Genomic DNA, 26,762 nt, shown 5'->3' with positions numbered 1-26,762 from the left:
TTAAGAATTTTCACATTTTGTTGTTATCCACACAGTCAAAGGCTTTGGCGTAGTCAGTAAAGCAAAAGTAGATGTTTTTCTGGAACTCTCTTGCTTTTTCAATGATCCAGCGGCCTTTTCAAAGTCTAGCTTGAACATTTGAAGTTCACAGTTCATGTAATGTTGAAGCCTGGCTTGGAGAATTTTGAGCATTTCTTTGCTAGCATGTGAGATGAGTGCAGTTGTGCGGTAGTTTGAACATTGGCATTGCCTTTTTTTCTGGCTTTGACTGCTAGTTTGGTCTTAACGTAGGGAAACTTGAGAGATTCAAAAGATAAAAAAGACAACTAAATGTTTTTCTGTGACTTATAGGTGTTGCAAAGTGATATAATTTAGCTAATTCTAATTCTTTTATAATATATAAACTGTTCTAAAACACTAATTAAATAATTTATTAAGCCAGAAGTAGAAGAAATTAAAGATGAAAGATTTCCCTCAATTCTGTTACCAAGATAGAACTGATATTTCTGTTTCTTTCCTATTTTATCCAAATGTATTGATTTTTTTTGCATGATCTTAATTCCTGTTTATACAATGGTTTGTTCCTTTTATTTAATACAGTTCTGGGAATTTTTTCTGTGTTGTTTATAGTCCTCATGTTTTTAATTATTGATGGCACCTTGATATTCCATAAAGGGAAATGTCCATAATTTACTCAGCCTAAACTAAGCCAACAGCAGAATATTTAGCTCTGATTATTCCATGTTATTGATAACACTGTAAAGTCTTGGCTATTTAAAACCATTTGTATAACTTTTACCTTCCGTACACTCAAGAGGAATCCTAACAGGAAGGCCAGTGATCTGGACCTGAGCTGTGAGTTTTTGCCCTGTTGAATGTATGGATTTGCCCATCTATGTTTCTATGTGCTGGAGTAGCAGTTATCAACCACGATATTCATTATATGCATGAGTTAGGTTGAATGTATTTTAAAACTAATAAATATGGACATTTTTAAAAGGATACACTTTAAGAAAATATATGAATCAAAGCAGATTCAAGTGCCATAATAACAGTCATGGTGATTAGCTTTCTTTTTGAATATCTTTTCCAAAGATTATTTGAGTGTGTATTCATTTGTAATTTAAATTTTTATAAAGGAAGCAATTAAGTTGACTGGGAGAATAAAATCTATAATTGGTCTGTATTAACACATTCCCCGTTTTCAAAGCATACAAACTGTCTTGTTTTCTGTCATTCTAAAACATTAACTAGCCCCGCTTTCTAAAGTTGTAAAATATTTCAAACAAAAAAGTACAGATTGTTATACATTATCATCCATGTACTACCAAAGATTTAGCAAGTATTAACCTTTTGTTATATTTTCATTAGGCACTGTTTTTTTTTTAAAGAACCAAACATTACACTAAAATTAAACATAAAGCTAAAACACTACCTCTTTGTACCCCTTCCCAGCCACATTTCCTTCCCATCCCAGAGATATTTGTTCTTCTGAAGTTATTAAATATTTTTCCTTATTTTTAAGTGCTCTCAAACATAGATGACCATAATTGATTTGTAATATATTGTTTTGTATGTCCTTTAACATTTACAAAAACCGTCTACTGTATTTACTCTTCTGCAAATTTTTTAAGGTCAACATTGTTTTTGAGATTTATCTGATATTTATCAGATTTATACTGATAAATGTAGATAAAGTTAGTTATCTGGGGGGAGGATAGATTGGTAGATTGGGATTGACTTATACACACACTACTATATATAAAAGATAACAAGAACCTGTTCTATATACAGCACAGGGAAATCTATTTGGTGCTCTGTAATGACCTGTATCAGAGAAGGCAATGGCACCCCACTCCAGTACTCTTGCCTGGAAAGTCCCGTGGATGGAGGAGGCTCATGGCCTGCAGTCCATGGCGTTGCTAAGAGTCGGACACGACTGAGCAAGCGACTTCACTTTCACTTTTCACTTTCATGCATTGGAGAAGGAAATGGCAACCCACTCCAGTGTTCTTGCCTGGAGAATCCCAGGGTCGGGGGAGCCTAGTGGGCTGCTGTCTATGGGGTCGCACAGAGTCAGACACGACTGAAACGACTTAGCAGCAGCATCAGCAGCAGCAGCAGCAATGACCTGTATGCTTCCCTGGTGGCTCAGAGGTAAAAGCGTCTGCCTGCAATGCGGGAAACCTGGCTTTGATCACTGGGTCAGGAAGATTCCCTGGAGAGGGAAATGGCAACCCACTCCAGTATTCTTGCCTGGAGAATCCCATGGATGGAGGAGCCTGGTGGGCTACAGTCAAAGAGGTCACAAAGAGTAGGACAGGACTGAGCGACTTCACTTTCACTTTCACTTTCACTAATGACCCTGTATAGGGTTCCCAGGTAGTGCTAGTGGTAAATAACTCACAGGTTTGATCCCTGGGTTGGGAAGATTACCTGGAGGAGGGCATGGCAACCCACGGCAGTATTCTTGCCTGGGAAATCCCATGGACAGAGGAGCCTGGCGGGCTACAGTCTATAGCATCGCAAAGAGTTGGACACCACTGAAGCGAGAAATCTGTATGCAGGTCAGGAAGCAACAGTTAGAACTGAACATGGAACAACAGACTGGTGCCAAATAGGAAAAGCAGTACGTCAAGGCTGTATATTGTCACCCTGCTTATTTAACTTATATGCAGAGTACATCATGAGAAACGCTGGACTGGAAGAAACACAAGCTGGAATCAACATTGCCAGGAAAAATATCAATAACCTCAGATATGCAGATGACACTACCCTTATGGCAGAAAGTGAAGAGGAACTAAAAAGCCTCTTGATGAAGGTGAAAGAGGAGAGTGAAAAAGTTGTCTTAAAGCTCAACATTCAGAAAACGAAGATCATGGCATCCGGTCCCATCACTTCATGGGAAATAGATGGGGAAACAGTGGAAACAGTGTCAGACTTTATTTTGGGGGCTCCAAAATCACTGCAGATGGTGACTGCAGCCATGAAATTAAAAGACGCTTACTCCTTGGAAGAAAAGTTATGACCAACCTAGATAGCATATTCAAAAGCAGAGACATTACTTTGCCGGCTAAGGTCCGTCTAGTCAAGGCTATGGTTTTTCCTGTGGTCGTGTATGGATGTGAGAGGTGGACTGTGAAGAAGGCTGAGCACTGAAGAATTGATGCTTTTGAACTGTGGTGTTGGAGAAGACTCTTGAGAGTCCCTTGGACTGCAAGGACATCCAGCCAGTCCATTCTGAAGGAGATCAGCCCTGGGATTTCTTTGGAAGGAATGATGCTAAAGCTGAAACTCCAGTCCTTTGGCCACCTCATGCGAAGAGTTGACTCATTGGAAAAGACTCTGATGCTGGGAGGGATTGAACTGAACTGAACTGAAGTGACTTAGCTCGCAAGGACCTACATGGGAAAGGACTCTGAAAGAGAGTAGATATATATACACTATCAGTTCAGTTCAGTCGCTCAGTCGTGTCCGACTCTTTGTGACCCCATGAATCGCAGCACGCCAGGCCTCCCTGTCCATCACCAACTCCCAGAGTTCACTCAGACTCACGTCCGTCGAGTCAGTGATGCCATCCAGCCATCTCATCCTCTGTCGTCCCCTTCTCCTCCTGCCCCCAATCCCTCCCAGCATCAGAATCTTTTCCAATGAGTCAACTCTTCACATGAGGTGGCCAAAGGACTGGAGTTTCAGCTTTAGCATCATTCCTTCCAAAGAAATCCCAGGGCTGATCTCCTTCAGAATGGACTGGCTGGATGTCCTTGCAGTCCAAGGGACTCTCAAGAGTCTTCTCCAACACCACAGTTCAAAAGCATCAATTCTTCAGTGCTCAGCCTTCTTCACAGTCCACCTCTCACATCCATACACGACCACAGGAAAAACCATAGCCTTGACTAGACGGACCTTAGCCGGCAAAGTAATGTCTCTGCTTTTGAATATGCTATCTAGGTTGGTCATAACTTTTCTTCCAAGGAGTAAGCGTCTTTTAATTTCATGGCTGCAGTCACCATCTGCAGTGATTTTGGAGCCCCCAAAATAAAGTCTGACACTGTTTCCACTGTTTCCCCATCTATTTCCCATGAAGTGATGGGACTGGATGCCATGATCTTCGTTTTCTGAATGTTGAGCTTTAAGACAACTTTTTCGCTCTCCTCTTTCACTTTCATCAAGAGGCTTTTTAGTTCCTCTTCACTTTCTGCCATAAAGGTGCCGTTATCTGCATATCTGAGGTTATTGATATTTCTCCCGGCAATCTTGATTCCAGCTTGTGTTTCTTCCAGTCCAATGTTTCTCATGATGTACTCTGCATTTAAGTTAAATAAGCAGGGTGACAATATACAGCCTTGACATACTCCTTTTCCTATTTGGCACCAGTCTGTTGTTCCATGTCCAGTTCTAACTGTTGTTTCCTGACCTGCATACAGATTTCTCAAGAGGCAGGTTAGGTTTCTGGTATTCCCATCTCTCTCAGAATTTTCCACAGTTTCTTGTGATCCACACAGTCAGAGGCTTTGGCACAGTCAATAAAGCAGAAATAGATGTTTTTCTGGAACTCTCTTGCCTTTTCCATGATCCAGCAGATGTTGGCAATTTGATCTCTGGTTCCTCTACCTTTTCTAAAACCAGCTTGAACATCAGGAAGTTCACAGTTCACGTATTACTGAAGCCTGGCTTGGAGAATTTTGAGCATTACTTTACTAGCATGTGAGATGAGTGCAATTGTGCAGTAGTTGGAGCATTCTTTGGCATTGCCTTTCTTTGGGATTGGAATGAAAACTGACTTTTTCCAGTCCTGTGGCCACTGCTGAGTTTTCCAAATTTGCTGGCATATTGAGTGCAGCACTTTCACAGCATCATCTTTCAGGATTTGAAACAGCTCCACTGGAATTCCATCACCTCCACTTGCTTTGTTCATAGTGATGCTTTCTAAGGCCCACTTGACTTCACATGTCTGGCTCTAGATGAGTGATCACACCATCGTGATTATCATGTATTATTGATTCACTTTGCTATACAACAGAAACTAGCACATTGTTAATCAACTATATGCCCATAAAAATTAATTATATAAAAAATTTAAATTATGTAACATATATATAACTCACATAAATATTAAAATGTGAAGTGGTTTTTTTTATTTTTCAGACAGTTATTTCCATAACACAGAAATATTCAAAAATGCTACCTTGCCATTTAATATGTACAATCTTCATAGGCTTCTCCCAGTGAAGTTATTGCATAATCCAGGAATAAAGCTGAAAACAGAAAATCAGTTAGAAGTAATAAAATCTAAATTAGCTAAAAAAAAACTTAGTTATTTTTATTACTGTAAGGTAGTCCTTATATAACTATTCCACTTATAAATTCCACTGTTGTTGTTAGACATTTAGGTTGTTTCAGGTATACAAATGTTCGTGTAAATCATACAAATATTGTATGATTCCAGCAAGAGAGGTCTCTGAAATAGGCAATTTCATAGAGACAGAAAGTAAAATAGAGATTACCAGGGGCCGGGGGAGTGGGCAATGGGGAGTTATTGTTCAGTTGGTGCCAAGTTTCTGTTTGCGGTGATAAAAAAGTTCTGTAAATAGGTAGTGGTGATGGTTAAGCAATGTTGTGACTGTATTAATACTTAATGCCACTGAATTGTACACTTAAAAATGGTTAAAAGGGTATATTTTACAGTATGTATATTTTGCCACAATAAAAAGTTACAAACATAAGAATTACACTTATTTTTCGGAGACATATACTCTATGACTTGTTTTTTGTGAGAAAAGTGAAATGCATTTAAAAATAAATTAAGTTGTGTTAGCCAGATCTGTTTTTCCTTGTAAAATCAAATTTTTTGAAATCTTTAGATAACTACTGTTACTTCATGCTTGTGTAAGATTTTTATGAATACTATCCTTCAGAAGTCTCCAGTTTTTTTGGTTCTTTTTGCTTTTTTCCTCTAAGGTTTTGTGGGAGGATACTTCTGAAAGTGAGTAGGCCTTTGAGGCTGTATTTTGCATTAGAATACCATTCCTCTTTCATTTCTTGGGTTAGTTTTCTCCAGTGATTTACTTTCCTTTCTCCTCTCCTCTCCCCTAACCCTGTTCTTTCACTGCTGTCCCCGCCCCACACTCTGCCAGTGCCTCCCCCAAGCTTGCCCTTTTGGATCCCTCTGCCTCCTTTCCAGTTAGCCCAGCCTTCTCTTTGGGTTTCTCCACCCTCCACTTCTGTCCTCTCTTGAGTACCACCCCCATCCCTCCACCCTGCCCTACTCCTGCATCCTTCTCAGCTCCTCCAAGATTTCCCCTCTCTTGAGTCCTTCTACTCACCCTCCCCTTTGGTCCCATGTCTGGTCTTTTCCAATTTTGTAATTGCTGAAGGCATTTGCTGAAAATAAGACCTGTTTTATGGATAGTTACAGTCTTCTGAGGTGTCAGACTTGTAATATTTGGAAAGTTTGGTCTTAATTTGGGGATTTGAAAAACGCTTTCTAGTCCTTCCCTTCAAGGGGGCTTCCCTTGTGGCTCAGCTGGTAAAGAATCCGCCTGCAATGCCAGAGACCCGGGTTTGATCCCTGGGTTGGGAAGATCCCCTGGAGAAGGGAAAGGCTACCCACTCCAGTATTCTGATCTGGAGAATTCCATGGACTGTGTAGTCCATGGGGTTGCAAAGAGCTGGGCATGACTGAGCGGCTTTCACTCACTTCTAGCCCTTAAAATAAGATTCAGACATTATGGCCTTGACAAGTTAAAGTAAAAAGGAAGAGAAAAGCACTTAATGTGAATGATAATCAGTGTGTTACATTGCCCAAGATGTTTAATATGAATTGAAATCTAATGCACCATTTTCAGTAGCTCTGTATTTTAGTTTGGCATAAAGTACGAATGATCACCATTAGAAGTTTGACCCCTTCCTATTTCCTTTACAGTGACTGTACTGATCTCACCTCTCCCTATCCGTTTCTCTTTGGGGACTCAAACATTTAGGATAAAACATTTGTAATTCAGTTTCTACTTCCAGAGTTGGCATCAATGATTGTCAGTGCAAATAAGAACCCTGCTGTACTTTGAGGCTTCAATTTTCCTAGTTTCTTCTTTAGTTCCATTTCTATAAGGCTTTTCTTGGTGGAACAAGAGGTTTCTTCAGTGATTTTGTGCTTTTCCTTTGCTTCTCTGCCTTTCTCCTTAGTTTGGTAATTAATGATATGTTAAGGAATTGTATGTATCATCAGAAATGACTATTTATAGGAATGGTTTTATAACATGACTAATCACATTGCATGAATTTTCAGACCAGATCATTTAGTCATGATGTTCTTGAGAAGGTGAAGTGAATTCGTGACACTTAATGGTTATCAAGTAACTAGGCATTTTAGGGAGAATATTGTCTCCAAAGAAGATTTGCTTCCAAGAAGGTGGGGAAGTTTTTAAATCAGTTATGTGGCTGAACTTTTATACTAGTCACGTCTTGACAGTCATTTCTCAAAGTAGTGTAGGGAAATGATGGCATGAGTGATCCCCCCAAATCATTTGTACTTTGTGAGACAGAAGCCCATAAACATTTATGCTGAAATGGCTTATAATAGTTACCCAGACTTAAACTTACTTTGAATCTGCCCTTTGAGAATAAAATTTATCTTCCTAATCTGTGTTACTTAAACTAATATCACAGTGAAAGTATTATCTCCAATTCCTTCACTTGCTACTTGTTTGACCTTGGGAAAGTGATTTAGTATCTTAGAGCCTCAGTTTCTTCAGCTGTAATATGGAGATCAAAATGGTTTGTTGTAGGTAATTCAAAGATGAGGAATTTCAGATTCAATAAGTGATTTTGTCATTTTCCTTTTATATAAGAGATTCAAGAACTTGAGATAAAAATGGTGTATCCTGAAATGACCTACCATTATTTACTGATCCTCAGTCAGATTTCTTACAACCCAAAAGACTCCTAGGATCTATAAATGATGATTGATGGTATACAGAGAAGATAATTTGCATGCTGATAAATGAGATAGTCATGTAGTAATTTTTTTAAATTGTAATTTGAAATGCAATTTATGTTCACTCTCTGGGCCAGCTCAGAGAGTGTTCAATAAATATCCCTGATTGACTGATCCTTCACTGATAGTGAGGAGAACCCCAGCATTATATTTTGGAAAACTTTCATATAGCACTTTACATTAGACAAGACAATATATGTGGAGGGTCCTTTGTAAACTTATTTTTAAGAAAACATTTTGGTTTGTTACTTAGTGGAACTGCCAGAATTTTAGAGGTGAGGAAACTGAGATTCTAATGCATTTAAGTGACTAGCATGGTCAGATAGGCAGTGTTACTCACTTAGTTGTGTCTGACTGTTTGTGATCCCATGGACTGTAGCCTGCCAGACTTCTCCTGTCCATGGAATTCTCCAGGCAAGAATACTGGAGTGGGTTGCCATTCCCTTCTCCAGGGGATCTTCCCAACCCAGGGATCAAACCCAGGTCCCCTGCATTGCAGGTGGATTCTTTACTGTCTGAACCACCAGAGAAGCCCTACGATAGGCAGTAACACTCACTGAATTGTTTTCTTCCTATCCAGGTATTTAATTAATTCAGTAAGCTTCATTTAGATTGGACTACTAGACAAGGATCATCTGCCTATTTCCAGGAGCCTTTTCAGGGAGCTTTGGTGATTTCTATATGCCTAGTGATTTTTCTGCAGAAGTCCTTTGCGTGTGAGTGTGTGTGTGGGGGGGGGGGGGGGGGGGAAGTGGTGTAAAGGACTCAGTTGAGTCGTTTACCACCTATTATTTCTTTATTTGAACATGTGTGCTTGCATTAAGGCATCCAGGGTAGAACTGTAAGCTGAGTTCAACATAAAAAGCTATAGTTTTATCAACTTTAAGCTCTTACTCAGACAGTGTGGATAAGGAGAGAGCTTTGAAGAGGAATAGAAGTTGGCTAGAGGAGACGTCTGCCTGAAATGCGGGAGACCTGGGTTTGATTCCTGGGTCAGGAAGATCCCCTGGAGAAGTAAATGGCAATCCACTCCAGCACTCTTGCCTGGAAAATGTCATGGACAGAGGAGCCTGATAGGCTACAGTCCATGGGATCGCAAAGAGTCAGACACGACTGAGCAACTTCACTTTAATTTCACTTTCAGAAGAACTCAACATTGACAAAGCCTCATAGCCCACTCATAGCCACATAAAAGGAGTACAGACCTGTTTTCCATTTTTCATTAAAGCATTGATATGCAGAGAGAAGCTGAAGTGTGCTAAGATCTTTTTTGTTAAAAATGATATAGAATACTCATTAACATCAGGTTTAGAAGAACATAAATTTAAACGTGTTAAAGAATTCAAGAGAAACTCATACAAATAAATATAATTAGAATATGTAACTTTTCCAAAGTATGGGAAAAATGAAGGAATACAGAAAATTTCATCAATCCAATTATGCAGAAAAAGATAAAAGATAATACAACGTGCCAAATAAATAAGACAAAATAGGATGGACTAAATAAGTGTCAAGTTGTATCAGTAGTCATATAAATGTAAATAAACTCAGCTCATTAAATTACAGTGTCTCTATCCTATTTGCTATGTTGTATTATCTTTTATCTTTTTCTGCATAATTGGATTGATGAAATTTTCTGTATTCCTCCATTTTTCCTATACTTGGGAAGTTACATATTCTAATAATATTTATTTGTATGAGTTTCTCTTGAATTCTTTAACATAAGTTTATGTTCTTCTAACAAAGCCTGAAGTTAATGAGTATTCTATATCCTTTTTAACAAAAAAGACTTTAGCACACTTCAGCTTCTCTCTGCATATCAATGTTTTAATTTTAAAAATGGAAAACAACTCTGTACTCCCTCTGGGTGGCTATGAGTAGGAATATCTGTCTCTGTCAGTGTTGAGTTCCTCTAGCCAACTTCTGTTTCTCTTCAAAGCTCTCTCCTTATCCACACTGCCTGACTAGAAGCTTAAAGCTGACAAAACAACAGTTTTTTATGTTGAACTCAGCTTACATTTCCACCTTGGATGAGATTCTTAGACTATATTTTAGGGCCTCCAAGGTGCCTCAGTGGTAAAGAATCCACCTGCCAAGCAGGAGATGCAGGTTCAGTCTCTGGGTTGGGGAGATTCCCTGGAGAAGGAAATGGCGACCCACTCCAGTATTCTTGCCTGGAAAATCCCATGGACAGAGGAGGCTGGTGGACTATAGTCCGTAGGGTTGCAAAAGAGTTGGACATGACTTAGCGACTAAGTGACAACAAAAACAAAACTATATTTTAAAATTTTCAGCTTTGCTATTTATAAAAAATGCACTGAAAATGACTCAGAGAGGTTGAAAACAAAATGATGGGAAAAGATACACTAGGCATATGCCAACCAAAAGAAAAATGGTGAAGCAACATTAATGTCAGATGAAGTAGTGTTTAAGGCAGTTTAGTATTAAACAGATACTTCACACTGATGAAAGAAGGGAATCTACCAAGAGAATATCGACCTTGAATCTATCCCCCTTACAACATAGTCTTGAAATATATAAAGCAAAAGCAATGGGATTATAAGGAGAAATTGACGGTCTCTAATATTAAAAGACACTTACTCCTTGGAAGAAAAGTTATGACCAACCTAGACAGTATATTCCAAAGCAGAGACATTACTTTGCCGACTAAGGTCCGTCTAGTCAAGGCTATGGTTTTTCCAGTGGTCATGTGTGGATGTGAGAGTTGGACTGTGAAGAAGGCTGAGTGCCGAAGAATTGATGCTTTTGAACTGTGGTGTAGGAGAAGACTCTTGAGAGTCCCTTGGACTGCAAGGAGATCCAACCAGTCCATTCTGAAGGAGCTCAACCCTGGGATTTCTTTGGAAGGAATAATGCTAAAGCTGAAGCTCCAGTACTTTGGCCACCTCATGTGAAGAGTTGACTCATTGGAAAAGACTGTGATGCTGGGAGGGATTGGGGGCAGGAGGAGAAGGGGACGACAGAGGATGAGATGGCTGGATGGCATCACTGACTCAATGGACGTTGAGTCTGAGTGAACTCCGGGATTTGGTGATGGACAGGGAGGCCTGGCGTGCTGCGATTCATGGGGTCGCAAAGAGTCGGACACAACTGAGTGACTGAACTGAACTGAACTGAATAATAATGAGAGATTTAAAACACTTTCGTCAGAAACTGATTAAGCAAAATAGATTAAAAAAATTTTTTAAGTACAAGGATGTGACAGATATATGATCTAAATGAGATGGAAGGGAAATAATCTCTAACTCCAAATTCTTAATGACAAAAAGACATTTTTAATCCAAAGGTGATTTTCATTTATTTTATTTTTCAAATTCCTAAGGAAGAAAATATTTGAATGTACATGCTACGTTAAATAGAGAAATTCTAATAACAAAGTAACTCTTAAATTACTTCCAAATGAAAAGAAAGTCCAGAAATGCAAGAGCACAGAAAAATTCCACCCTTTGATGGCTACCAGAAGTTTTAATTTGATCTACAGTATCACAGTGATGACAGTACCCAGTCTGAAAGGATCAGTTTCTATGATAGTATCAGAACAATGGTTTGACAACAGTTGTTTTTCTGTCAGCATTTGTAATATTACCATATACTTGCATATCATAAATATGTATATATAATCATATAACATGATAATGTAATATTATAATTTATAACATAATGCCTATAATCTCAGGAGATTGGTACCTTTGGGAATAGAAGACTAAATCCATGAGGACTTCCCTGTCAGTCTAGTGGTTAAGACTGCACTTTCAGTACAAGGGGCACAGGTTTGATCTCTCGTCAGAGAACTGATTCTACATGCTGGCCAACAAAAGAGAAAAATAGAAAATACAGCAAGGGCCCTTATTCTGTACAGAATACCTTTCTTTCTATTCCTTTCAGGACTGAGTTATTACATCATTGAAATCACCCTTTGGAGCTCACATTTTATAAGTTTAAAGTTTTGAGATGTGTATGACATAAAAATAAGCATGTCATATTAACACATTTAGATAAATTTTGTCCCTCCGAGTTCCCCTTGGGTGGGTATTCACTTGTAACACTAACACTACTCAAGATACTGTGTTTCATCAATTTTAAGAGGTACAGTTTTCCCTATTTTAACATCTCTGAAATTGAAATGAGTCTTAACAGTTGATGGTATCTTACAATCCCTTTTGGCTCGGTGGCAGTTGTGAATGTCATAGTTGTTTCCATATGCACATGTAATATCAGCACATTTAGGATCAAAACCTGCATAATGGGTGGCTTCAGTGAAAATCCCAGAGAAAATAGGCAATCGCCTGAAACTCCTAGTAACCAGTGGTTGTGGGGAGTCAACGGAGAAAATGGTTAATCAAGTTTAGTTATTGATTATGCTGAAGTGGGAGACAAAAGGAAGGTAGTCTACATCCTGGCAAAACTGGCTTGAAAGCAGAGCAAAAATGGCTTTTAGTTCTTTTGTGAGTTCTTTTAAGAATTGCTGCAGCAACAATGCTCCTGGTGGCACAGAAGACCTCAAGAAATTTGAGTTAAAAATTGTATTCTGAATATTTTTCTTAATATATGCACATTTGATTAAATCCATGTCTACACTGAAAGGAGCTCTTTCAAAAAGTGTGAAAATTTTAAATGATAAGAAATTGTGACAGGTTGGCATATTTTTTTTTCCTTTTTACTGGTGCATAAAGTAATGGGGCTCTTAAATTTGATGAAGTATTTTTGATAATAATTTCTTAGAATAGCCTTTCAGAGCTATTGTGTAAAAATTGATTGTTAGTCACATCCTATTTTATAAATTTTGACTGAGATAGAGTTATAAGTACACAGTGATTTTATCCTTACATTTTTAAGGATATTTAGAGATATTATTTCATCTTTTTCTAACATTTATGTTTGCTAATGAAGAGCCTGCTGTCAACCTGGTTGTTACTCCTTATTAGGTAAGTGTTTTTTTTCTCCTTAGTAACTTTCAGATTTTTTTTCTATGCTTAATATTCTAGGGTTTCACTGTAAAGGCTGTGTGTGTGTATGGTGATGGGAGGGGTTACTTTCTTGCACTTGGTGGGTCTAAACGTGAGCGCTCATTTTTGTTTAGTTCTAGCAAACTCATTTATTAACTCTGAATATTGTCTCTGCCATTCTGTTATTTTCCTTCTGACATTCCTTCTGGGTATATATTGAAACTTCTCTTTTATAGTCTCATTATCTCTTTATCTCTCTCTTCTTTCCCATCACTTTATCTGCCCTGAGTTCTGGCAGGTTTCTTCTGTTCTCTCTTCCTGTTTAATGATTTATTTTTCCTCTTCAGTTATGTCTAGTCTACTATTTAAACCTGTCCTTTGAACCATTTTATTGCTAATACTGTAACCATTTCTTGGATATCTCCATGGTCCTTTTTCACGTTTACTTGTTTGTTTTTATGGATATTATTTCTTTCTTGAGCTCCTTGAACATATAAAACATCTTAATATGCCATTCATGTTGCTCTATTATCTCTAATTCCTTAGATGAGAATTTCCTCAATTTTCAGGTCTATAGACTACTTACTTAGATGTTTTGTAGTCCTTTTTTAATATAAATTTATTTATTTTAATTGGAGACTAATTACTTTACAATATCGTATTGGTTTTGCCATATATTGAAGATGAATCTGCTATGGGTGTACATGTGTTCCCCATCCTGAAACCCCCTCCCACCTGCCTCCCCATAACATCCCTCTGGGTCATCCCAGTGCACCATCCTCAAGAATCCTGTATCATGCATTGAACCTGGACTGGTGATTCGTTTCACATATAATATTAGACATGTTTCAATGCCATTCTCCCAAATCATCCCACCCTCTCCCTCTCCCACAGAGTCCATAAGACTGTTCTATACACCTATGTCTCTTTTGCTGTCTCGCATACAGGGTTATCATTACCATCTTTCTAAATTCTATATATATGCGTTAGTATACTGTATTGGTGTTTTTCTTTCTGGCTTACTTCACTCTGTATAATAGGCTCCAGTTTCATCCAACTCGTTAGAACTGACTCAGAGGTATTCTTTTTAATGGCTGAGTAATACTCCATTGTGTATATGTACCACAGCTTTCTTATCCATTCATCTGCTGATGGACATCTAGGTTGCTTCCATGTCCTGGCTATTATAAACAGTGCTGTGATGAACATTGGGGTACACGTGTCTCTTTCAATTCTGGTTTCCTCAGTGTGTATGCCCAGCAGTGGGATTGCTGGGTCATAAGGCAGTTCTATTTCCAGTTTTTTAAGGAATCTCCACACTGTTCTCCATAGTGGCTGTACTAGTTTGCATTCCCACCAACAGTGTAAGAGGGTTCCCTTTTCTCCACACCCTCTCCAGCATGTATTGCTTGTAGACTTTTGGATAGCAGCCATTCTAACTGGCGTGAAATGATACCTCATTGTGGTCTTGGTTTGCATTTCTCTGATGATGAGTGATGTTGAGCATCTTTTCATGTGTTTGTTAGCCATCTGTATGTCTTCTTGGGAGAGATGTCTGTTTAGTCCTTTGGCCCATTTTTTGATTGGTCGTTTATTTTTCTGGAATTGAGCTGCATAAGTTGCTTGTATATTTTTGAGATCAGATGTTTGTCAGTTGCTTCATTTGCTATTATTTTCTCACTTTCTGAAGGCTGTCTTTTCACCTTGCTTATAGTGTCCTTTGTTGTGCAGAAGCGTTTAATTTTAATTAGATCCCATTTGTTTATTTTTGCTTTTATTTCCAGTATTCTGCGAGGTGGGTCATAGAAGATCCAGCTGTGATTTATGTTGGAGAGTGTTTTGCCTATGTTCTCCTCTAGGAGTTTTATAGTTTCTGGTCTTACGTTTAGATCTTTAATCCATTTTGAGTTTATTTTTGTGTATGGTGTCAGAAAGTGTTCTAGTTTCATTCTTTTACAAGTGGTTGACCAGTTTTCCCAGCACCACTTGTTAAAGAGATTGTCTTTTCTCCATTATATATTCTTACCTCCCTTGTCAAAGAGAAGGTGTCCATAGGTGTGTGGATTTATCTTTGGGGTTTGTCTTTCGTTCCATTGATCTATATTTCTGTCTTTGTGCCAATACCGTACTGTCTTGATGACTGTGGCTTTGTAGTAGAGCCTGAAGTCAGGCAGGTTGATTCCTCCAGTTCCATTCTTCTTTCTCAAGATTGCTTTGGCTATTTGAGGTTTTTTTGTGTTTCCATACAAATCTTGAAATTATTTGTTCTAGCTCTGTGAAAAATACCATTGGTAGCTTCATAGGGATTGCATTGAATCTATAGATTGCTTTGGGTAGTATAATCATTTTCACTCTATTGATTCTTCTGATCCATGAACATGGTGTATTTCTCCATCTATTAGCGTCCTCTTTGATTTCTTTCACCAGTGTTTTATAGTTTTTTATATATAGGTCTTTAGTTTCTTTGGGTAGATATATTCCTAAGTATTTTATTCTTTTCGTTGCAATGGTGAATGGAATTGTTTCCTTAATTTCTCTTTCTATTTTCTCATTATTAGTGTATAGGAATGCAAGGGACTTCTGTGTGTTGATTTTATATCCTGCAACTTTACTATATTCATTGATTAGCTCTAGTAATTTTCTGGTGGAGTCTTTAGGGTTTTCTATGTAGAGGATCATGTCATCTGCAAACAGTGAGAGTTTTACTTCTTCTTTTCCAATTTGGATTCCTTTTATTTCTTTTTCTGCTCTGATTGCTGTGGCCAAAACTTCCAAATCTATGTTGAATAGTAGTGGTGAGAGTGGGCACACTTGTCTTGTTCCTGACTCTAGGGGAGATGCTTTCAACTTTTCACCATTGAGGATAATGTTTGCTGTGGGTTTGTCATATATAGCTTTTATTATGTTGAGGAATGTTCCGTCTAATTCCTGCTTTCTGGAGAGTTTTTATCATAAATGGATGTTGAATTTTGTCAAAGGCTTTCTCTGCATCGATTGAGATAATCATATGGCTTCTATTTTTCAATTTGTTAATGTGGTGAATTACATTGATTGATTTGAGGATATTGAAGAATCCTTGCATCCCTGAGATAAAGACCACTTGGTCATGATGTATGATCTTTTTAATGTGCTGTTGGATTCTGATTGCTAGAATTTTGTTAAAGATAGTCTTTGTCTTTGAGTTAATTTTCTCAGGGCTTTTTGGATTATGAAAGTAGAGACACAGGAAGTGGAGATACCTCTGGTAAGTGATCTCATGCACAACCTGCTTGGGCCCTGAAAGTTTCATCAGCTCCTAACTAGTGTTTATGCTAACATCTTAGTTTGAAATTTCAACACCACAAAGGTAAATTGAATTCAGGCCGTCTGTGTATATCTTCTGTATCAGCTTGGGGTTCCTATGTGTCTCCATTGCTTTTTCCATCCTTCTGTACAGATTTCCCAGATTTAAGCTTCACCAAGGCTCTGTTGATTGAAGATCCTGTGACCTTATGCTGCAGCCTCAGATTTACCCTCAGTCTAGCATAATTCCAGTTTTTAGGGCACATATTCATTCAAGTCACCCCCTTGGATTAAGCAGCTTCAGCTTCTGCTCATAGATATGAATTCCCTGTCTGACACCTGGAAATTTGTCTTTCTTTCTTTAAAAACTCTGCTTTGTATTTTTAAATGTCTTTTAGTAAGTGCATTTAAACTGATACTTCATGGAGTTTGGAGTATGAGAGAGTTGATTCCAGTGTGGATCCTAAAAGTCTCCTTGATATCTCTAGAATTTTTCTTTTTCCATTCCTCTCTTACTCTTATTTAGGGTTTAGAGTCAGGTGCTGGTTTATTTTTGGAGGAACTGGTACCCCTACAGGTTGGTTTACTTCTGGCTCTGCAAAGACAACCACTTCAGCTACAGGGTTTGCTTTCTCTAATACTGGTATAGGAAGATTTAACTTGGGGACTCCATTCCAAACAGTTTCATCTTCTACCAACCTGTTGTCATTCAGTAACACAACTCCAGCTAGGCAGAATACAGGATTCAGCTTTGGAGTACCAGTTGCCTCAACTCCTATCCCAGTAGGAACTTGATTTTCCTTAGGGTAAGAAGAGGAATATGATTCTTTTAGTGGCTACAAAGGTAATCATCTTTGAAAGACAAACTTTCAATTCAGAGTGTAGAGAGAGGGTAAAGGAATGGTATGGCATTTCTAAGTCAATTATTAGGAATTATGTCACTCATTCCCAAGATAGCCCTATGTATTGAAGTCATTTCTGATTTGAGACACAAGGCACATTGAATTCTGATCTGTAGTATCCTTTCATTTAATGTGAGCCATAGGAAGAGTACTCACTGGTTTTGAACATATATCATCTTGAAATTAGACTGCTTCCTTGTTAAATGTTTCTCTCTAGAGATATCTTTGTCTATTGATCATTGTAATGACCTTGGATATACATTCTTCCTTCCTGCATCTCAGAATTTTTAAAGGGAGCATTTTTTAAAATGACTTTCTATGTAAATTCAGTTGGATTCAGCCCTTTCTTTCAGTAATACCTGATAGCCTGACGAAAACTGTAGTATTCCTGCTGGAATTCTCCTCTATACTGTTAGTTATCTAATAACTTGTAATTGAGTTAAATAACCTTCCTTAGGATGGGTAATTTAAATACTGAAACACTTTTTTTCATGGGTCATGGAATACATTTAAAGTTTTCTAGAAACTCTATTAGAGGTATGCCTCTTGTATGACTTCATGATTCAGTGTCTAAAACAAAAAATTACATTTTTAATAAAATCTGTCAGACTCATAGAAGGAGTGTAAGTTCTTTTGTTACTACTGAAAATAAACATTTCTGAACTACTCCTTCCCCATTAAAACCTTTAAATCTTTTAGTTTACCTTAAAGTAGACCAAATTAGGTAACCTTTATCTGTGGATGAACAGATAGGGAGCTCTGTACATGTATTCCTGTATTAGTATCTGGTTGTCTTTCCTTCTGTATTGAGATTAAATAACCGATAGAGTAAAATCTTATAAAATGTTCATATTTAAAACTTAATTTGGAAGGGAGAACAACGTGGTGGAGGAGTAGGTGAAAGTGGAGTACATCTCTCTTCACGGATACATCAGGAATACACCTTCAGACACAGAAGTGCATGAAGAACACCAGCTGAGAGAGGACAGGAGTACCTGACCAGCAGAAAAGAATATATAGACCCATGCAAAACTTGGTAGGATGAAGGAACTAGGGGGAAAAACAGGAGTGTTAGTAGGACTAGACGTGCCCTTGGCAGGTGGGGGAACTGAAGCAGGGGTCCGATCCCCACATTGGGGCAACTGTCTGAGTCAGAGGAGAAGCATTTAAGGCTGAGAGTGAAACAACTGATCTGTGGCAGCCTAAATGGAAGGAGAATCAGACAGTCCTTGCTGCAGGCATACATATCCCAGATGGCACAGTGGCTGGGAGCTGGAGTTTAGGGATTGTGGAGCAATCCTAGGGAGAGGGCTGCTGTTGACTGTGGAGAGATGGATTGAGGGGATGTGAGGGAGGAGATCGTGTTCGGAAATGCCTTTGGAGGAAAGCCAGGCAGCCATGGAAGCAAGGCGATACTGCTAAGTCATGCATGGGAGTGGAGCCATCACCGTAGGGGGAGCTTAACCTCTCTCCCCCAACAGGCCAGCACTGGCAGTTGAACAATAGAGAGGCTGGCCCATCAAATGCCTGACACAACCTGTAGGGTTGCTTCAGTAGTGTTCGACTCTTTGCAACCCTGTAGACTGTGGCCTCAGGGAAGGCAATGGCAACCCACTCCAGTACTCTTGCCTGGAAAATCCCATGGACTGTGGAGCCTGGTGGGCTGCAGTCCATGAGGTAGCTAGGAGTCAGACACGACTGAGCGACTTGACTTTCACTTTTCACTTTCATGCATTGGAGAAGGAAATGGCAACCCACTCCAGTGTTCTTGCCTGGAGAATCCCAGGGACTGTGGAGCCTGGTGGGCTGCCGTCTATGGAGTCGCACAGAGTTGGACACGACTGAAGTGACTTAGCAGCAGCAGCAGCAGCAGACTGTGGCTTGCCAGGCTCCTCTCTCAGGAAGGTGGGTTCTCCAGGTAAGAATACTCTAGCGTATTGGCCAATACTGGTTCCCATACCCTTTTAGAGCACTATATTCCTTGCTGCCCTAGCTGCCAACTCCCCTGAGGACTTGGTGCTGCCAGAACCCCTGCGACCCAAGCAACTGCACCACTCCACACCTGGCCTGCACAGAGGCAAACTGAAGTCTTCCAGGGCAGCCTCAGGAGCAAATACCAGTGGATGACCCACATACAGAGGTGGAAATAAAACCTCAGTTGAAACCCAGGGTCAGTGTGACTAAGGAAGAAGACCCAACACCCTCACACCAGCTGTATCAGTTCATTCGTGTCCAACTCTTTGCAGCCTCACGAATTGCAGCATGCCAGGCCTCCCTGTCCATCACCAACTCCTGGAGTCCACCCAAACCCATGTCCATTGAGTCGGTGATGCCATCCAGCCATCTTATCCTCTGTCGTCCCCTTCTCCTCCTGCTCTCAATCTTTCCCAGCATCAGGGTCTTTTCAAATGAGTCAGCTCTTTGCATCAGGTGGCCAAAGTATTGAAGTTTCAACTTCAACATCAGTCCTTCCAATGAACACCCAGGACTGATCTCCCTGAGGATGGACTGATTGGATCTCCTTGCAGTCCAAGGGACTCTCAAGAGTCTTGTTCAACACCACAGTTCAAAAGCATCAATTTTTCTGTGCTCAGCTTTCTTTATAGTCCAACTCTCACATCCATTCATGACCACTGGAAAAACCATAGCCTTGACTAGATGGACCTTTGTTGACAAAGTAATATCTCTGCTTTTGAATATGCTGTCTAGGTTGGTCATAACTTTCCTTCCAAGGAGTAAGTGTCTTTTGATTTCATGGCTGCAGTCACCATCTGCAGTGATTTTGGAGCCCAGAAAAATAAAGTCAGCCACTGTTTCCCCATCTATTTCCCATGAAGTGATGGGACCCAATGCCATGATCTTAGTTTTCTGAATGTTTGAATTTTAAGCCAGCTTTTTCACTCTCCCCTTTCACTTTCTGCCATAAGGGTGGTGTCATCTGTATATCTGAGGATATTGGTATTTCTCCTGGCAATCTTGATTCCAGCTTGTGCTTCCTCCAGCCCAGCATTTCTCATGATGTACTCTGCATGTAAGTTAAATAAGCAGGGTGACAAGATACAGCCATGACGTACTCCTTTTCCTATTTGGAACCAGTCTGTTGTTCCATGTTGGGTTCTAACTGTTACTTCTTGACCTGCATACAGATTTCTCAAGAGGCAGGTCAGGTGGTCTGGTATTCCCATCTCTTGAAGGATTTTCTGCAGTTTGTTGTGATCTACACAGGCAATGGCTTTAGCATACTCAATGAAGCAGAAGTAAATATTTTTCTGAAATTCTCTTGCTTTTTCTCTAATCCAGCCGATTTTGACAATTTGATGTCTCTGCCTTTTCTAAAACCAGCTTGAACATCTGGAAGTTCATGGTTCATGTATTGCTGAAGCCTGTCTTGCTGAATTTTAAGCATCACTTTACTAGCATATGAGATGAGTGCAATTGTGCTGTAGTTTGAGCATTCTTTGGCACTGCCTTTCTTTGGAATTGGAATGAAAACTGACCTTTTCCAGTCCTGTGGCCACTGCTGAGTTTTCCAAATTTGCTGGCATATTGAGTGTAGCACTTTCACAGCATCATCTTTTAGGATTTGAAATAGCTCAGTTGGAATTCCATCATCTCCACTAGCTTTGTTCATAGTGATGCTTCCTAAGGCCCACTTGACTTCACATTCCAGGATGTCTGGCTCTAGGTGAGTGATCACACCATCGTGATTATCTGGGTCATGAAGATCTTTTTTGTATAGTTCTTCTGTGTATTCTTGCTGTATAAGCTACAGATTAAATCCACACGATCAACTAGGCAGACTCTGTGTCTATGGAATATATAAAATATCATTGAGAGCTCCCACAAAAGAGAACACACTAGTTCTGATAGCTGTGGACATTGGAGGCAAGAACACAGAGGAGTAGGACAAAAACAGAATCTGAACTCCCCCCTGCCACAGCAGGTCCAGAGATCAGCACAATGTTAGAGGGTATCCTAGGGAGGTAAAGTGGACTGTGACTCCCAGCGAGGGAAAGGAGTCTGGCAGTAGTGGCTTAAGAAAAACATTTATTATTCTTATGTTTTGACTTGTTTTATTGATTTATTTGGATTTTTTTCCTCCCCTCTCCCCACTGTAATTTTCAATTTTATTGACTCTATGAAATCTAATTAAGCTTTTGAGCTTTCTTTTTTTCTGTTTTTTTTTTTCCCCCCCTCAGTCACATTTTTTATTGTTGTTATAAACCTCTGCCTCTATCTTTTGCAGTTCTGGGGACTTTCTTGGTTTTCCCCCCCCCCCTCTCTTTTTTAATTTTAATTTTTAATTTTTTAAACCTATTATTTCTTCTGCATTTATTCCCTTGTTTGCTTTTCCTACTGTTCGTTTCCCCTTGCAGTTACTCTTTAATATATATAAATCTTCTTTATCTACCACTATTTAACTTTACATATCTATTCTTTCTTTCTTTTCTTTCTTTCCTTTAGTCTCAACATATTTGTTAGTTTTATTTTCATTGCTTTATTCCCCAGTTGACACCTTGCTTTAGTTTTGTTTTCCAGTTTGTGCTTAGTTAGTCTTCTTCTTAACTGGTAAATATAATTTTTGATTTCCTTTGTTCACCATGTCAATCTATTATACTTTATTTTTGTTGGTCTCTTTTGACTTTGCTCATGGGTGTATATGTATATGTATATGTGTATGTTTCATTATTTTAATTGTTATTTGCCTCATTTGTAAATGTCATTTGTCTGGGGTTCATGTTTGGTTTCTCATTTTTGGATATTTGTTTTAATTTCACTTGATGCCATAACAAACTACACTTGGAATCTTCGTTCCTGACAAGATCAAGCCCTGAGCCTTTGGAGTGGGAGCACTGACTCCAAGACCCTAGACTTCAGAGAACTAACCCTAGGAGGGTATCAAATAGTGAGAACTCACACAGAGGAAACCGCTGGAATACAAGACCTGGCATCACTCAACCACCAATAGCACTCTGTGAAGGACGCCTCATCTAAACAGCAAACAAAACAAAAATACAAACCCAATCATCAGCAGATGGGATTACCACCTGACTCAGCATTGCCCATCAGAGGAAAAACAAATGAATAAACAAAAACCCAGCTTACACAAACCACTGGACCAAGCTTAGGAAGGCAGAAACCAAAAGGAAGAAAGAATTCAACCTTGAAGTCTGGGAAAAGGAGACCTCAAACACAGTAAGTTAAAAAATAATAATGAAAAGGCAGAGAAATACTACACAAATGAAGGAACAAACTAGAAACACAGATGTCCAAATAAATGAAGAGGAAATAGGCAAACTACCTGAAAAAGAATTCAGAATAATGATAATAAAGATGATAAAAAAAAACCTTGAATGCAAAATGGAGAAAATGTGAGAATCAATTAACAAAAACTTAGGAGAATTAAGGTATAAACCGGCAGAGACAAACAACACACTTAGTGAAATTAAAAATACTCTAGAAGGAATCAATAGCAGAATATCTGAAGCAGACAAATGAATAAGTGAGCTGGAAGATAAAATGGTGGAAATAACTTCTGAAGAGCAGAATAAAATAACAAGAGTGAAAAGAACAGAGAATAGTCTCAGAGACCTCTGGGATAATATCAAACACACCAACATTTGAATTATAGGGGTCCCAGAAGAAGAAGAGAAAAAGAAAGGGTATGATAAATTTTTCAAAGAGATTATAGTTGAAAATTTCCCCAACATGGAAAAGGAAATAGTCAATCAAGTCCAAGAGGCACAAAAAGTCCCATACAGGATAAACCCAAGGAGAAACACGCCAAGACACATATTAATCAAACTAACAAAGACTAAACACAAAGAAAGAATATTAAAAGCAGCAAGGGAGAAGGAACAATAAACATACAAGGGAAACCCCATATACTTAACAGCTGATCTTTCAGCAGAAACTCTGCAGGCCAGAAGGGAATGGCAGGATATATTTAAAGTACTGGAAGGGCAAAATCTACAACCAAGATTACTGTATCCTGGAAGGATCTCATTCAAAATTGATGGAGAAATAAAAAGCTTTTCAGACAAGCAAAAGTTAAGAGAATTCAGTACCACCAAACCGGCTTTACAACATTTAAAGGGACTTAGTCAAGAAATACAAGAGAAGAAAAAAGATCTACAAAATCAACCCCAACCAATTAAGAAAATGGCAATAGGAACATATATATCAATAATTACTTTAAATGTAAACAGATTAAATGCTCCAACCAAAAGACACAGACTGGCTGGCTGCTTAAAAAAATAAGACCCATATATATACTGTCTACAAGAAACCCACTTCAGACCTCAAGACACATACAAACTAAAAGTGAGAGGATGGAAAAATATATTCCATGCAAATGGGAAGCAAAATAAAGCTGTAATAGCAATCCTCATATCAGACAAAATAGACCTTAAAGTAAAGATTACAAAAGATAAGGAAGGACAGTACATAATGATCAAGGGATCAATCCAAGAGGAAGACATAACAATTGTAAATATCTATGCACCCAACATAGGAGCACCTTGATACATAACACAAACACTAACAGACATAAAAGGAGAAATTGACAGTAACACAATAATAGTAGGAGACTTTAACACCCCACTCACACCATCTCATTGATACCTTTAGGACATTCCATCCAAATGCAGAAGAATACACCTTCTTGAGTGCACATGGAGCATTCTCTAGGATAGACCACATCTTGGATCACATATCAAGCCTCAGTAAATTTAACAAAATTGAAATCATATTAAGCATCTTCTCTGACCACAACACTATGAGACTAGGTATCAATTACAAGGAAAAAAGTGTAAGAAACATAAACACATGGAGGTTAAACAACATGTTTCTAAATAACCAACAGGTTACTGAAGAAATCAAAAGGGAAATAAAAAAATTTTCTAGAAACAAATGACAATGAAAACACGACAACTCAAAACCTATGGGATACAGTGCAAGCAGTTTTAAGAGGGAAGTGTATAGCAATACAATCCTACCTCAGTAAACAAGGAAAACATCGAATAGACAAGCTAACTTTACACCTAAAACAACTGGAAAAAGAAGAACAAAAATACCCACAAAATTAGTAGAAGGAAAGAAATAAAGATCCAAGCAGAAATAAATGAAAAATAAATAAAAGAAACAATATTAAAGATTAATCAAACTAAAAGCTAGTTTTATGAGAAGATAAACAAACTTGACAAGCCTTTAGGCAGACTCATCAGGAAAAAGGAGAAGAATCAAATCAACAAACTTAGAAATGAAAAATGAGAGGTTACACCAGACAATGCAGAAATACAAAGGATTATAAGAGACTATTATGAACAACTATATGGCAATAAAATGGATAACCTGGAAGAAGTGGACAGATTCTTCGAAAAGTTCAATTTTCCAAAACTGAACCAGGAAGAAATAGAAATTATGAACAACCCAATTACAAGCACTGAAATTGAAGCTGTGATCAAAAATCTCCCCCTAAACAAAAGCCCAGGACCAGATGGCTTCACAGGAGAATTCTATCAAACATTTAGAGAAGAGCTAATGCCTATCCTTCTAAACTTCTTTCAAACAATTGCAGAGGAAGGAACATTTCCAAACTCATTCTACGAGGCCACCATCACCCTGATACCAAAACCAGACAAAGACAACACACAAAAAAAGAAAACTACAGGCCAATATCACTGATGACCATAGAAGTAAAAATGGTCAACAAAATTTTAGCAAACAGAATTCAGTTACACGTCAAAAAGCTCATACACCATGATCAAGCTGGGTTATTCCAGGTCTGCAAGGATTCTTCAATATATGCAAACCAATCAACATGATACACCATATAAACAAATTGAAAGATAAAAATCATATGATCATCTCAATAGATGCAGAAAAAGCCTTTGACAAAATTCAGCACCCATTTATGATTAAAACTCTTCAAAAAATGGGCATAGAAGGAAACTACTTCAACATAGTAAAGGGTATATATGATAAGCCTACAGCAAAGATTATTCTCAATGGTGAGAAACTGAAAGCATGCCCCCTAAGATCAGGAACAAGACAAGGATATCCACTTGTGCCACTGTTATTCAGCATAGTTCTGGAAGTTGTAGCTACAGCAGTCAGAGAAAAAAAAGAAATAAAAGGAATCCAGATTGGAAAAAAAGAAGTAAAACTCTCACTGTTTGCAGATGACATGGTACTGTACCTAGAAAACCCTAAAGACAGTATCAGAAAATGACTAGAGCTAATCAGTGAATTTAGCAAAGTTGCAGGATACAAAATCAATACCCAGAAATCACTTGCATTTCTATATACAAACAATGAAAAATCAGAAAGAGAAATTAACACATCAATCCCATTCACCATTGCAACAAAAAGAATTAAATATCTAGGAATAAACTTACCTAAGGAGACAAAAGATCTGTATACAGAAAATTATAAGACACTAATGGAAGAAATCAAAGACCATATAAACAGATAGATATTTCATGTTCCTGTGTAGGAAGAATCAATATTGTGAAAATAACTATACTACTAAAAGCAATCTACAAATTCAACATGATCCCTATCAAATTACCAATGGCATTTTTCACAGAACTAGAACAAAAAATTTCACAATTCACATGGAAATACAAAAGACCCCAAATAGCCAAAGCAGTCTTGAGAAAGAAGAATAGGGCTGGAGGAATCAACCTTCCTGCCTTCAGATTATATTACAAAGCTACAGTCATCAAGACAGTATGGTACTGGCACAAAAACAGAAACATAGACCAATGGAACAAGATAGAAAGCCCAGAAATAAACCCATGCACCTATTGGTACCTTATTTTTGACAAAAGAGGAAAAAATATACAACAGGGCAAAGACAGCCTCTTCAATAAATGGTGCTGGGAAAAGTGGACAGCTACATGTAAAAGAATGAAATTAGAACACTTCCTAACACCAGACACAAAGATAAACTCAAAATGGATTAAAAACCTAAATGTAAGACCAGAAACTATAAACAACTCTTAGAGGAAACATAGGCAGAGCACTCGATGACATAAATCAAAGCAAGATCCTCTATTGACCCACCTCCTAGAGTAATGGAAATAAAAACAAAAGTAAACAAGCGGGACCTGATTAAACTGAAAAGCCTTTGTACAGCAAAGGAAACTCTAAGCAAGGTGAAAAGACAACCCTCAGAATAGGAGAAAATAATAGCAAATGAAACAACTGACAAAGGATTCATTTCCAAAATATACAAGCAGCTCATACAACTCAATGCCAGAAAAACAAACAACCCAACCAAACAGTGGGGAAAAGACCTAAATAGACATTTCTCCAAAGAAGACATACAGATGGTTAACAAACACATGAAAAGATGCTCAACACTGCTCATGATTAAAGAAATGCAAATCAAAACCACAATGAGATATCACCTCACACAGGTCAGAATGGCCATCATCAAAAAGTCTACAAACAATAAATGCTGGAGAGGGTGTGGAGAAAAGGGAACACTCTAGCACGGTTGGTGGGAATTGGTGGGAATGTAAATTGATACAGCCACTATGGAAGATGGTATGGAGATTCCTTTAAAAACAAGGAATAAAACCACTGTATGACCAGCATTCCCACTCA

This window comes from Budorcas taxicolor, chromosome X (assembly GCF_023091745.1).
Source record: "Budorcas taxicolor isolate Tak-1 chromosome X, Takin1.1, whole genome shotgun sequence".
Lineage (NCBI taxonomy): Eukaryota > Metazoa > Chordata > Mammalia > Artiodactyla > Bovidae > Budorcas > Budorcas taxicolor.
Note: the sequence above shows the minus strand (reverse complement) of the source record.